Source organism: Pleurodeles waltl, unplaced genomic scaffold, assembly GCF_031143425.1.
Source record: "Pleurodeles waltl isolate 20211129_DDA unplaced genomic scaffold, aPleWal1.hap1.20221129 scaffold_58, whole genome shotgun sequence".
Lineage (NCBI taxonomy): Eukaryota > Metazoa > Chordata > Amphibia > Caudata > Salamandridae > Pleurodeles > Pleurodeles waltl.
In genome coordinates, this window is record NW_027150290.1 from 3,306,226 (window position 1) to 3,317,833 (window position 11,608).

Below are 11,608 nucleotides of genomic sequence, written 5' to 3' on the forward strand. Positions count from 1 at the left end.
GCGTTAAATAGTGGCGCTAAGCAGGCTACCTCCCGTGCCCCATTTTTGCACGGGAGGATAAATAAGGCATTAGGGCCTTTGAGTCATTTTTTGCCCGGGAACGCCTACCCATGCATCTCACTGACGCAATTAAGGTTTTCACGGTAAAAGACGGGTCTATCGCCAAGGTATAGATATTGAGTTAAATTTGCACTCAATTAGAGTAAAAAAAATGATGCTAATTCAGCGCAGAGTATAAATGTGCCCCTGAGTACTCACACACATGAAAGAAAACATGCAGTGTTGCAGAAATAAAGGTACTTTATTTTGGTGACACAAATACTAAAAATACCATAGAGGCTATACTCCTTTAGACGGTAAGTAATACACAAGTTATAAACATTAGTATGCAGAAATAGGCATAAAAACAGTTATGAAACAGTGCAATTAGTGAAAATCGCAATAGTTAGAAATGGGCCTAGTGGGAGCACAAACCATATACTAAGAAAGTGGAATGGGAAAGTCGGTCTCCCACCTAGGCAAGTGCAGTGTGTAGAGGGGAACTGGGAGTTCTTAGAAAGCCCAAAAGTAAGTACCAGAACCCACCCCAGTGACCAGGAAAGCAGGAGAAAATCACAGTTAGTTTCCTATAACACACAGAAAGAAGAACAGAAGAACCATGCAAAACCCAGAAGAGACTGCAAGACACCAACAGTGGATTGCTGGAGCAGAGGAACTGTGGAAAGAGGGGACCAAGTCCAAAAAGCACAGGAGAGTCCAGGAAGGGAAGGAGCCTCAACCCACCAGGAGAAAGGTGCAAGAAGTGAACCACCGGTGTGGACGAATAGTCAGCACTGCCCCCAAGAAGTCAGAGTCGGGTTCCTGGAGGGTGCAGGTGATGTACCGCGCCAGATGGAGGATTGCAGTCAGGTTTGATTCGTCGGAGTCCGCCAACAAGCCATAGCCCATGCAAAGTTAATGTTTAGGGGAAAATGGCGCTGCCTGGGACCAGGAGGGACCTGGTGGTCTCCACCCACGAGTGGGAGTTAGAGGGGGCTCTCAGCAACTCAGAGAGCCCTCAGAAGACTAGGCTGTGCGCACAGGAGTCCCACAGCAAGGGGACAAAGGAGGTGCAAAAGGAGGCCCATGCAGCACTACAACAAAGGATCCCATGCCGCCGCAGAACCACACAGGAAGCTGTGCGTCACAGGATAGAGTCCTGGAGGGCGGAGCTACATGGTGCATGAGGAACTTTGTGTAAGGATGCCAAAAAGCCTTGGCAACTGCAAAACACGCTGTGCACGGGGGTACTGTCTTGTATGGGGATGCAAGCTCTTACGTCCACCAAAGTTGGACAGTAATGCGTCAGGACTGCCTGGACCACTTTAGTCCCCCACCTGTGATGCAGGATCGACGCAACTCATCAGGAGAGGGAACCTACGCAGCCGGTCGTCGATGCAGAAAAGTGCCTGCTGGAGCAGGGGAGTGACTCTGAGGATGCAGGACCGGGAAACAGTTGCAGTTGCTAGCAGGAGCTGTAGATACAATGTTGCAGAAGATGTCTTTGCTTCTTTGTTGCAGTTTGTAGAGTTCCTGGAGAGTTCCTGGAGGGTCCAGATGCAGTTTCTTCAGTGAGAAGGTGAGGTAAAGGATGCAAAGGATTCCTGCTGGAGTCTTGCAATCCGAATCTAAAAAAACACCCAAAGGAGAGGCCCTAAATAGCCCTGAATGTGGGATGGGTCAGCTAAACAGGTAAGTACCTATCATGGGAGGGCTCTGATGTCACCTGCTGGCACTGGCCGCTCAGATGCTCCCAGAGTGCCCTTCCACCTTGGAATGGAAGATGGTAAAACCCAGGGACACTCTGGAGGAGCTCTGGGCACCATCCCTGGGGTGGTGATGGACAGGGGAGTGGTCCTTTGCGCCAGAGCAGGGACTGGGGGTCCCTGAACCGGTGTAGACTGGATTATGCAAGGAGGGCACCATCTGTGCCCTTCAAAGCATTTCCAGTGGCCTGGGAGGCTACCCCTCCCAAGCCTGTAACACCTATTTCCAAAGGAAGAGGGTGTAACACCCCTCTCCCCAAAAAACATTCTTTGTTCTACCTTCCTGGGCTTGATCTGCCCAAGCAGCAGGAGGGCAGAAACCTGTCTGAGAGGTGGTAGCAGCTGGGGCTGCCTGGAAAACCTCAAAAGGCTGGAATAGTAATACTGGGGGTCCTCTAAGGAGCCCCCAGAGTGCATGGAATCATACAACCAATGCTTGCAAAAGCCTTGGGGTATGATTCCAACACGTTTGATATCAAACATGCCATGTTTGGAGTTACCACTATGTAGCTGGATATAGGTAGTGACCTATGTCCAGCACATGCGTAAAATGGCGTTCTCGCATTCACGAAGTCTAGGAAAATGGTCCTGGAGGTCGTGGGGGCACCTCTGCTATTGTAGAGGTTCCCTCACACACAGGTACTCTGCACCCTGCCCTCAGGGTTGGAGGGCCTGCTATGGGGTGACTTATAAGTGACCTGGTGCAGTGTAAATGGCAGTGAAAGGGTGCATGCACCTTTTTACCCAGGCTGCAATGGCAGCCCTGCAAAAGCCTTTGCATGGGCTCCCTATGGGTGGCAAAACAAATGTTGCAGCCCATAGGAATCCCCTGGAGCCCCAGTGCCTTGAGTACCTAGGTACCATATACTAGGGACCTATAAGGGGGCACCAGTATGCCAATTTTGCGTGAAATACTTGATTACCAGTATGCAGTGACAAAATTTAGAGGAGAGAGAGCATAATCACTGGGGTCCTGGTTAGCAGGATCCAAGTGAACACAGTCAAGCACACTGACATCAGGCAGAAAATGGGGGTAAGAATGGCAAAAAGAGGGCACTTTCCTACAACCTGCACCATAGAACAGCATCAGCTCAGGCTGCACTACGGCTGTCCTGTACACACTCTAGAGCTGCACCATAGAACAGCATCAGCCCGCGCTGCACAACGGCTGTCCTGTACACAAACAGACTCTAGACCTGCACCATAGAACAGCATCAGCCCACGCTGCACAGCGGCTGCCCTGTATACAGACTGTAGACCTACACCATAGAACAGCATCAGCTCAGGCTGCACAACGGCTGTCCTGTACACAAACAGACTCTAGACCTGCATCATAGAACAGCATCAGCCCAGGCTGCACAACAGCTGTCCTGTACACAAGCAGACTCTAGACCTGCACCATAGAACAGCATCAGCCCACGCTGCACAACGCTGTCCTGTATACAGACTCTAGACCTGCACCGTAGAACAGCATCAGCCCACGGTGCACAACGGCTGTCCTGTACACAAACAGACTCTAGACCTGCACCATAGAACAGCATCAGCTCAGGCTGCACAACGGCTGTCCTGTACATGGACTCTAGACCTGCACCATAGAACAGCATCAGCCCAGTCTGCACAACGGCTGGCCTGTATACAAACAGACTCTAGACCAGCACCATAGAACAGCATCAGCCTAGCTTGCATAACGCCTGTCCTGTATACAGACTCTAGACCTGCACCATAGAACAGCATCAGCCCAGTCTGCACAACGGCTGGCCTGTACACAAACAGACTCTAGAACTGCACCATAGAACAGCATCAGCCCACGGTGCACAACGGCTGTCCTGTACACAAACAGACTCTAGACCTGCACCATAGAACAGCATCAGCCCAGTCTGCACAACGGCTGGCCTGTACACAAACAGACTCTAGACCTGCACCGTAGAACAGCATCAGCCCACGGTGCACAACGGCTGTCCTGTACACAAACAGACTCTAGACCTACAACATAGAACAGCATCAGCCCATGCTGCACAACAGCTGTCCTGTACATAGACTCTAGACCTGCACCATAGAACAGCATCAGCCCAGGCTGCACAACGGCTGTCCTGTACACAAACAGACTCTAGACTTGCACCGTAGAACAGCATCAGCCCACGCTGCACAGTGGCTGTCCTGTATACAAGCAGACTCTAGACCTGCACCATAGAACAGCATCAGCCCAGGCTGCACAACAGCTGTCCTGTACCCAGGCTCCAGACCTGCACCATAGAACAGCATTGTAGGAGGCTGGACTGGCTTGTAGTGAGTACCAGGGGGTACTTGCACCTTGCACCAGGCCCAGTTATCCCTTATTAGTGTATAGGGTGTCTAGCAGCTTATGCTGATAGATAATGGTAGCTTAGCAGAGCAGCTTAGGCTGAACTAGGAGACGTGTGAAGCTACTACAGTACCACTTAGTGTCATATGCACAATATCATAAGAAAACACAATACACAGTTATACTAAAAATAAAGATACTTTATTTTTTTGACAATATGCCAAAGTATCTTAGAGTGTACCCTCAGTGAGAGGATAGGAAATATACACAAGATATATATACACAATAGCAAAAATATGCAGTATAGTCTTAGAAAACAGTGCAAACAATGTATAGTTACAATAGGATGCAATGGGGAAACATAGGGATAGGGGCAACACAAACCATATACTCCAAAAGTGGAATGCGAACCACGAATGGACCCCAAACCTATGTGACCTTGTAGAGGGTCGCTGGGACTATTAGAAAATAGTGAGAGTTAGCAAAATAACCCTCCCCAAGACCCTGAAAAGTGAGTGCAAAGTGCACTAAAGTTCCCCTAAGGACAAAAGAGTCGTGTTAGAGGAATAATGCAGGAAAGACACAAACCAGCAATGCAACAACTGTGGATTTCCAATCTAGGGTACCTGTGGAACAAGGGGACCAAGTCCAAAAGTCACAAGCAAGTCGGAGATGGGCAGATGCCCAGGAAATGCCAGCTGCGGGTGCAAAGAAGCTTCGACTGGACAGAAGAAGCTGAGGTTTCTGAAGGAACGAAAAGGGCTAGAGACTTCCCCTTTGGTGGACAGATCCCTCTCGCCTTGGAGAGTCGTGCAGAAGTGTTTTCCCGCCGGAAGGACGCCAACAAGCCTTGCTACACGCAAATCGTGCGTTTGGCGTTTTTGGACGCTGCTGGGGCCCAGGAGGGACCAGGAGGTCGCAAATTGGACCTGCAGCGAGAGGGGACGTCGAGCAAGACAAAGAGTCCTCACTGAAGCAGGTAGCACCCGGAGAAGTGCCAGAAACAGACACTACAAGGATGCGTGAAACGGTGCTCGCCGAAGTTGCACAAAGGAGTCCCACGTCGCCGGAGACCAACTTAGAAAGTCGTGCAATGCAGGTTAGAGTGCCGTGGACCCAGGCTTGGCTGTGCACAAAGGATTTCCGCCGGAAGTGCACAGGAGCCGGAGTAGCTTGCAAAGTCGCGGTTCCCAGCAATGCAGCCCAGCGAGGTGAGGCAAGGACTTACCTCCACCAAACTTGGGCTGAAGAGTCACTGGACTGTGCGGGTCACTTGGACAGAGTCGCTGGATTCGAGGGACCTCGCTCGTCGTGCTGAGAGGAGACCCAAGGGACCGGTAATGCAGCTTTTTGGTGCCTGCGGTTGCAGGGGGAAGATTCCGTCGACCCACGGGAGATTTCTTCGGAGCTTCTGGTGCAGAGAGGAGGCAGACTACCCCCACAGCATGCACAAGCAGGAAAACAGTCGAGAAGGCGGCAGGATCAGCGTTACAGAGTTGCAGTAGTCGTCTTTGCTACTATGTTGCAGGTTTGCAGGCTTCCAGCGCGGTCAGCAGTCGATTCCTTATCAGAAGGTGAAGAGAGAGATGCAGAGGAACTCGGCTGAGCTCATGCATTCGTTATCTAAAGTTTCCCCAGAGACAGAGACCCTAAATAGCCAGAAAAGAGGGTTTGGCTACCTAGGAGAGAGGAAAGGCTACTAACACCTGAAGGAGCCTATCAGCAGGAGTCTCTGACGACACCTGGTGGCACTGGCCACTCAGAGCAGTCCAGTGTGCCAGCAGCACCTCTGTTTCCAAGATGGCAGAGGTCTGGAGCACACTGGAGGAGCTCTGGACACCTCCCAGGGGAGGTGCAGGTCAGGGGAGTGGTCACTCCCCTTTCCTTTGTCCAGTTTCGCGCCAGAGCAGGGGCTAAGGGGTCCCTGAACCGGTGTAGACTGGCTTATGCAGAATTGGGCACATCTGTGCCCAAGAAAGCATTTCCAGAGGCTGGGGGAGGCTACTCCTCCCCTGCCTTCACACCATTTTCCAAAGGGAGAGGGTGTCACACCCTCTCTCAGAGGAAGTTCTTTGTTCTGCCATCCTGGGCCAGGCCTGGCTGGACCCCAGGAGGGCAGCTGCCTGTCTGAGGGGTTGGCAGCAGCAGCAGCTGCAGTGAATCCCCAGGAAGGGCAGTCTGGCAGTACCAGGGTCTGTGCTACAGACCACTGGGATCATGGAATTGTACCAACAATGCCAGGATGGCATAGAGGGGGCAATTCCATGATCATAGACATGTTACATGGCCATATTTGGAGTTACCATGGTAAAGCTACATATAGGTAGTGACCTATATGTAGTGCACGCGTGTAATGGTGTCCCCGCACTCACAAAGTTCAGTGAATTGGCTCTGAACAATGTGGGGGCACCTTGGCTAGTGCCAGGGTGCCCTCACACTAAGTAACTTTGCACCTAACCTTTACCAGGTAAAGGTTAGACATATAGGTGACTTATAAGTTACTTAAGTGCAGTGTAAAATGGCTGTGAAATAACGTGGACGTTATTTCACTCAGGCTGCAGTGGCAGGCCTGTGTAAGAATTGTCAGAGCTCCCTATGGGTGGCAAAAGAAATGCTGCAGCCCATAGGGATCTCCTGGAACCCCAATACCCTGGGTACCTTAGTACCATATACTAGGGAATTATAAGGGTGTTCCAGTAAGCCAATGTGAATTGGTAAAATTGGTCACTAGCCTGTTAGTGACAATTTAAAAGTAATGAGAGAGCATAACCACTGAGGTTCTGGTTAGCAGAGCCTCAGTGAGACAGTTAGGCACCACACAGGGAACATATACATGCACACCTATGAGCACTGGGGCCCTGTGTGACAGGGTCCCAGTGACACATACATATAGGCCACAAACCTATGAGCACTGGGGTCCTGACCAGCAGGATCCCAGTGACACATAACAACCATACTGAAAACATGGTGTTTTCACTATGAGCACTGAGGCCTGGCTATCAGGATCCCAGTGAGACAGTGAAAACAGTGACAAACACCCTGACATACACTCACAAACATGCCAAAAGTGGGGGTAACAAGGCTAGAAAGAGGCTACCTTCTCACACAACCCCCCCCCAAACGAAGGACAATAAGGCTAACCTTGGCCAGTTGAGACCTTATTGTCTAAGTGGTGATAAGTAGAGAGTAGCTCTGCAATAGACTGGTTACTCCCTTTATCATCCACTATATGGTTACTTCCCTGTGGGGATGTAAACCACCCTGTTTGAAGTTTTTTAGCTAAGCAACAATGTGAAGATGTATTTTCAGAGTTTCTATCAGTAAGTTTTAGTTTAGAGCAGTGGGAATTGTCCACTGAACCTATTTGTAGTGATGGAAATGCCAGACAGGGATGCTGTCTCAGAAAAGCCATAGCTGGGCAAAAACTTTGTCCATCTGGCTGGAAGAGAGAACAGGGATGCTGTTTCTCTTGAGTTGGAGCAGGGCAGGGATGAAGTCCTATGAGCTCCACACTAGGGCAGGGATACTGTCCTAAGTGTTGTGAGGTAGTGCAGGGTTTCTGCACTAAAGTTTCTCTGGGAGGGTTGGAGGGATGCTCCATGTTAACTAAAATGGTGCTGTTTTTCTCACCAATGTTAGTTATCCCACAGAGAGGTACTTCCACCTCAGGGAGTCCAGCTTTGCCAGCTGATGATTCCCTTGGAACAGGTGCCACCCCAGGAGAGGTTTCTCCCACCACAGGAATAGTATCCTGAATGGTAGGGTGGTTAGGGGATACTGTGATACCCTTTTTACCTGTTGATGGAGAGGGATCCTGAGTTTTCAGGCCTTCTCTCCTTTGCTTTTTCATTTCACTTGAAATGAGAGGGAACAATTCCTCAGGGATGCCCAGCATGGCTGCATGGGCATAAAACTCTACATCAGCCCAACCTGAGGCCTCTAGGTCATTACCTAAGAGACAGTCTACAGGTAAGCTAGGTGATACCACCACCTGCTTAGGGCCAGTAACTCCACCCCAACTAAACTGAATTATAGCTAAGGGAAGAAACTTAGTGGAGTTATGGACATCAATAATCTTATACTGTTGTCCAATGATGTGTTGTTCAGGAGGCACTAGGTTTTCAGTCACCAAAGTGAAACTGGCACCTGTGTCCCTGTAGGCCAAGGCCTCAACACCATTTATTGAAACTGTCTGCCTGTACTTATCCATTGTAAGGGGACAAGCAGCCAGTGTGGCAAGGCCAATGCCACTAGGTGTGACAGAAACTGTCTTGGGAGTGACTACCCCAGTTTCTACTATGGACCCAAAAGTGAACCCAACTACACCCTTAACTTGACTGTTGCCAGCAGTCCCACCACTAGTACCACTACTGCTAGGGGCACTAGAGCTTGATGTATTAGTGGTGGTAGGCTCAGGGGGTTTACCTGGACAGGACTTATCCCCTGGCCTATGGCCTCTGTTTTTACACACAAAGCACCAAGGCTTTTTAATGTGTGCAGGTTGGGAAGAAGAGGAAGAATTTGTTTTATCCCCACCCTCTGAAGAGTGTTTAAGATTTGAAGTGGGATCTTTGGTTTTACCCTTATCCCCATGCTTATCTTGAGATTTTTCACCATCTTTCTTCTTATTGCCATCTTTATCACCCCCTGTATGAACTTTTCTGTTCACCCTTGTTCTGACCCATTTGTCTGCCTTCTTTCCCAATTCTTGGGGAGAGGTCAGATCAGAGGCTACCAGGTACTGGTGCAACAAATCAGACACACAATTATTAAGTATATGCTCTCTCAGGATTGTGTTATACAGGCTTTCATAATCAGTAACTTTACTGCCATGTAACCACCCCTCCAAGGCCTTCACTGAATGGTCAATGAAATCAACCCAGTCTTGTGAAGACTCCTTTTTGGTCTCTCTGAACTTTATCCTGTACTGTTCAGTGGTTAAGCCATAACCATCCAGGAGTGCATTCTTAAGAACTGTAAAATTATTGGCATCATTTTCTTTCACAGTAAGGAGCCTATCCCTACCTTTTCCCCTAAATGATAGCCATAGGATAGCAGCCCACTGCCTTTGAGGGACATCCTGTACAACACAGGCCCTCTCAAGTGCAGCAAACCACTTGTTAATGTCATCCCCCTCCTTATAAGGGGGAACTATCTTGTGCAGATTCCTGGAATCATGCTCTTTTGCAGGATGACTATGGGGAATACTGCTGCTGCCACCATGGGTATCTAAACCCAACTTCTGTCTTTCCTTCTCTAATTCTAAAGACTGTCTATCCAAATCCAGCTGTTGCTTCTTGAGCTTCAGTCTGGTTTGTTCCACTCTCAATCTATTGAGCTCCCTTTCTAACAATCTGTCATCAGGGTGGGTGGGAGGGACATTTCTAGATACAGAGGTATGATGGGAATGAACAGAAGGAGACCTGTCCCTTACAGAGGGCACCCTAACAGCTTGGCTACCAGTATAATGTGAGAGCACACCATCAGTATGGTGTGATTCAACCTCTGTACCAACTATGCTAGACTGTCTAGTAATGGGCAGGCTGAGAAGTTTCTTTCCTGAACCTTTTCCTGGGGGAGTCCCTGGATCAGATTGAGAACCATTAGCTACTTTTTCACCAGATTTGGCACTTATGGCCTTATCCTGTACTCTAAGCATATTAATTAACAGTTCTAAGGAAGGATTCTTCCCTACACTCAAACCTCTCTCTATGCAGAGACTCCTTGCTCCTTTCCAGCTAAGGTGATCATATGCAAGTTTGGACAGTTCAACATTTTTGCCTGTGCCAGACATTTTTTAGAGAGAGTTAAAGTGATAGAAAAAGAGAAAAAAGTTTTCAGAACTTTTTGGAAAGACAGAAAAAAACTTTTTAAACTTTTAAGAACTTTTTGAAAGTTTAGGAGTACTTTTCAGCACTTAGAAAAGAGTGAAAAGAGGAAATGCAAAACTTTTTGGCTATGTGTATATACACTGACCTTGTTTTGTATATTTTTCTCTTATGAAAAGTACAATGACAAGAGTGGTAAGTAGTCTCAAGCACTTATCCCACCACTGCACAACCAATGTAGGAGGCTGGACTGGCTTGTAGTGAGTACCTAGGGGTACTTGCACCTTGCACCAGGCCCAGTTATCCCTTATTAGTGTATAGGGTGTCTAGCAGCTTAGGCTGATAGATAATGGTAGCTTAGCAGAGCAGCTTAGGCTGAACTAGGAGACGTGTGAAGCTACTACAGTACCACTTAGTGTCATATGCACAATATCATAAGAAAACACAATACACAGTTATACTAAAAATAAAGGTACTTTATTTTTATGACAATATGCCAAAGTATCTTAGAGTGTACCCTCAGTGAGAGGATAGGACATATACACAAGATATATATACACAATAGCAAAAATATGCAGTATAGTCTTAGAAAACAGTGCAAACAATGTATAGTTACAATAGGATGCAATGGGGAAACATAGGGATAGGGGCAACACAAACCATATACTCCAAAAGTGGAATGCGAACCACGAATGGACCCCAAACCTATGTGACCTTGTAGAGGGTCGCTGGGACTAATAGAAAATAGTGAGAGTTAGCAAAATAACCCTCCCCAAGACCCTGAAAAGTGAGTGCAAAGTGCACTAAAGTTCCCCTAAGGACAAAAGAGTCGTGTTAGAGGAATAATGCAGGAAAGACACAAACCAGCAATGCAACAACTGTGGATTTCCAATCTAGGGTACCTGTGGAACAAGGGGACCAAGTCCAAAAGTCACAAGCAAGTCGGAGATGGGCAGATGCCCAGGAAATGCCAGCTGCAGGTGCAAAGAAGCTTCGACTGGACAGAAGAAGCTGAGGTTTCTGCAGGAACGAAAAGGGCTAGAGACTTCCCCTTTGGTGGACGGATCCCTCTCGCCTTGGAGAGTCGTGCAGAAGTGTTTTCCCGCCGGAAGGACGCCAACAAGCCTTGCTACACGCAAATCGTGCGTTTGGCGTTTTTGGACGCTGCTGGGGCCCAGGAGGGACCAGGAGGTCGCAAATTGGACCTGCAGCGAGAGGGGACGTCTAGCAAGACAAAGAGCCCTCACTGAAGCAGGTAGCACCCGGAGAAGTGCCAGAAACAGACACTACGAGGATGCGTGAAACGGTGCTTGCCGAAGTTGCACAAAGGAGTCCCACGTCGCCGGAGACCAACTTAGAAAGTTGTGCAATGCAGGTTAGAGTGCCGTGGACCCAGGCTTGGCTGTGCATGAAGGATTCCCGCCGGAAGTGCACAGGGGCCGAAGTAGCTTGCAAAGTCGCAGTTACCAGCAATGCAGCCCAGCGAGGTGAGGCAAGGACTTACCTCCACCAAACTTGGGCTGAAGAGTCACTGGACTGTGGGGGTCACTTGGACAGAGTCGCTGGATTCGAGGGACCTCGCTCGTCGTGCTGAGAGGAGACCCAAGGGACCGGTAATGCAGCTTTTTGGTGCCTGCGGTTGCAGGGGGAAGATTCCGTCGACCCACGGGAGA